Below are 3,847 nucleotides of genomic sequence, written 5' to 3' on the forward strand. Positions count from 1 at the left end.
AATTTATTGTATTTTTTTTAGATTACATGTATTTTTCACAGTAGACAATTATGTTTGATTTGAGATCAGATAAACACATTGTAGGCTGCATTAACACAATTGCATATATACTTAGGACTCGAATTCAAGACCTCTTGTTAAGTTGAAATAATCTTCCACTAGTTGGTTCAAGCCCTCGGTGATATGAGTGTTATAAAAATGACATATATCTTTTGGGTTTACCTTTTTTATTGAGTTATTTGTACTTTATAATATGAACCATCTTAACTCCTAAGTATTCCTTTTACCAACTTATTAAAAGGGACATTACAGCAGAGAGTGGCCCTTATAAGCTTGTCCTTCCTGCTGTGTTGCAGTGCATTCAAGAGTGCTAGCTAGCAAATTGGAGAACTGAAGCTATTGGAATAGAGGGCTCAAAAGGGGCAGGCATGGCAGAGTTTGGTATTCGAATCATGTTATTGCTGGCAGCTTGCTTGCTTCCACTATCTGGGGAAGCTATGGTTCGCTACTACAAGTTCAATGTAGGTGTATTTTATTATTTACATTCTATCATGTCACTCACACATGCTAAGCCTAAGCATATATAGTATGAATTGTGCTACATTATTGTAACATTGGAAAATAAGACGAAAAAATGAAATGAAACTTTCGTGAGACCAAAATGAACATCCCATATGTTTTAGTTTCATTGATCTAATTGTCTTCATTGATCAATTGAATTTTAAATTACATGATTTAATATCCAGTAAATTAAACCATTAACTACCAACTGTATATACGAAACTGATAGGCACTGAGTGCTTTTTTCATTAGTTATTAGTATTACGTATGCAAAAATTATAAAGTGAATTGAAATTGAACATGAATGGTGTCAGACACTTGAGAACAGGTTGGGCTGATGGGCCAGCATACATAACCCAGTGCCCAATTCAACCGGGCCAGGCCTAAGTCTATAACTTTACTCTTACAGGCCAAAGAGGCACACTTTGGTGGCATGCACATATCCTCTGGCTTAGGGCCACTGTCCATGGTGCCTTGGTCATCTTGCCCAAGCTTGGAGTTCCGTACCCTTTTCCCAAACCAAATAGGGAACAAGTTATCATATTGAGTAAGTTCTACTACCTTTTTCTTAATCATGCTGCTAAATATTTAACTTTTTTGGTTCTATAGTCATAAATTAGAAAGAAAAAAAAAACTTAAATACAATTTCTTGGGCATTATTTATGTTTTCCAATCACAATAAAAATTTGCATCCAAAGTCAACATAGAATCTCAAGGTAAAACTTCAATTCTGATATATAGGAGAATATTGCTAAAAACACTCGTGAAACTGTATCTTAGTTTTCTAAAAAAAATATACACTGTAATAACTGTTTCTTAGTGAATATTTCCCTTTGGACCTTGATTAATAGTCTAATTAAAATAGAAACCATACTTCCTAGTTCTCACAATATTTTGAATTTGATTCAGGTGAATGGTGGAAATCAGATACTGAGGCTGTAATAAATGAAGCTTTGAAATCCGGTTTGGCTCCAAATGTCTCTGATGCTCACACAATCAATGGCCATCCAGGACCTATCCAAGGCTGTGTGCTTCACAAGGCAAAGTCCAAGAACCAAAATCTAACTTTTGACGTAATTAGACCAAGCCAATGTGACTCAAATTCTAACAAGTTCTCCACAGTAGCTAAAGCCAAAGAAAAAATGGAAAAAAAAAAATCAGGTATATTTGTTTCCATAAAATATTTTCTGATTGACTAATGCTGATAAAATTTTCAGTAAATACTTATCAGAAAAGAAAAGAAAATTAATTAGAGAGGTAAAATGAATCAAATTTCTCTCAGAAGTAATAAATTAAAAAAAATGATTTCTCAAACCAAATAAATCCTTAATTTTCAGTTAAGTAATTTTGAACCTTGTTTCTGTGTCCAAGGAGGGTTTAAGTTGGATGTTCAACCAGGAAACACCTACTTGCTAAGAATCATCAATGCTGCACTCAATGAAGAGCTCTTTTTTAAAATTGCTGGCCATGAACTCACAGTTGTTGAGGTTGATGCAGTCTACACCAAGCCTTTCAAAACTGATACCATTCTCATAGCACCTGGCCAAACCACAAATGTGCTTCTAACAACCAAACATGAAACTGGCAAATACTTGGTTGCAGCCTCTCCTTTCATGTAAGCTCCAATTGCAGTTGACAACAAGACTGCCACTGCCACTTTACACTATCTAGGCACCCTTGGTTCCACCATCACCACCCTCACTTCAATGCCTCCTAGAAATGCAACACCACTTGCCACCACTTTCACCGATTCTCTCCGAAGCTTAAACTCCGAAAAGTATCCTGCTAGAGTCCCTTTAAGGATTGATCATAACTTGCTCTTCACAGTTAGCCTCAGTGTCAACCCTTGTGCTACTTGTGTGAATAATAGCAGGGTGGTAGCAGATATCAACAATGTCACCTTTGTGATGCCTAAAATTTCTCTTCTTCAAGCACATTTCCTCAAGATCAAGGGTGTTTTCACCGATGATTTTCCCGGAAATCCTCCTGTAGTGTATAACTTCACAGGGATACAGCCAATCAAATTTGAAGACCATGAAAGGGACAAGAGTCTATAGACTAGCTTACAATTCCACTGTTCAATTGGTCTTGCAAGATACTGGAATGATAACACCTGAGAACCATCCTATTCATCTTCATGGCATTTTTTTTTTGTTGTTGTTGGTATAGGACAAGGGAATTTCAACCCGCAAAAGATGCCAAGAAATTCAACCTTGGAGATCCTGTGGAGAAAAATACAGTTGGAGTTCCGGCTGGGGGGTGGACTGCTATCAGATTCAGGGCTGATAATCCAGGTATATAAAGTTATCACAAAAAATGCTAACAACACAGTCTCTAACACACTCTTTTAAACATATTCTTTACTGTTGATCCAAATTTATTGGAAATTACAAAAATGTGTGGCCCCCCTTCTTATTTAGCGAGTCTCACTCATGATTTTGTAGAAAGAAGTATATTAGAGAGTATGCTACTATAGCACTCAGTTATCAATTCAATATTGTGTCTGAACTTTGGTCTAAAGCTAAATAAGTTGTACAAAGATAAAATGATTTGGATTTCACATTTTTTTTCAATGTTATGATATATGGTATTCTGTTTTGTTAGGTGTCTAGTTTATGCATTGGCATTTGGAAATTCACACTACATGGGGACTGAAGATTGGCTTTTGTTGTGGACAACGGTAAAGGACCAAATGAATCTTTATTACCACCTCCAAGCGACCTACCCAAGTGTTGAGAAAAAAATACTAAGTAATATTCTATGCACAATGAGGAAGGGGAAACATATAAAAGAGAAGTATATATGCCAAAGGGAGGAACAATCAAGGCTAACAACAAACAAGATTTTCTCCGAGTAAAGAAAGGAGAAGATGCTCAGAGCGGAATAATATCAAATGACCATTGCTTTGTATTTTTTTTAATTTCCTTTTTCATCATTCTTTTTGTATTGTTTGTACTCTCATATTTCTCCTTCTTGAATGATGTTTTTGGCATTAATTATGCATATAAATGTCAATCAAAATTTTAAGGATTTTTAAGCCACCTTGTGCTGATTCTTGAGTTTAGTTAACTTTTTGTTATTGGTAATTACAGTTCCAGCGTTGGTTATGCAATAGATTAGTCCCTTTTTTTTATCTAAGAGACTCGTGATAAGTTATCAAAGGAGAAGGAAGGAGGGGATATAAGAGAGTGAAAAAAAGGGATAGAATACATTCAGGAGATCAAACCTGTATTAGAATTAATGTTTCATAACTTAATTAATTAAGTTGATTAAAAGAAATTCTGTA

The 3,847-nt window shown here is 35.3% G+C and overlaps 1 pseudogene; it reads left to right on the top strand.

Annotated features, from left to right (window-relative positions):
- The first annotated feature begins 382 nt into the window (after positions 1-382).
- On the top strand, positions 383-3,602 carry LOC114417141 (annotated as a pseudogene).
- The last annotated feature ends 245 nt before the right edge of the window (positions 3,603-3,847 follow it).

The sequence above is a fragment of the Glycine soja genome, chromosome 6 (genome assembly GCF_004193775.1).
Source record: "Glycine soja cultivar W05 chromosome 6, ASM419377v2, whole genome shotgun sequence".
Lineage (NCBI taxonomy): Eukaryota > Viridiplantae > Streptophyta > Magnoliopsida > Fabales > Fabaceae > Glycine > Glycine soja.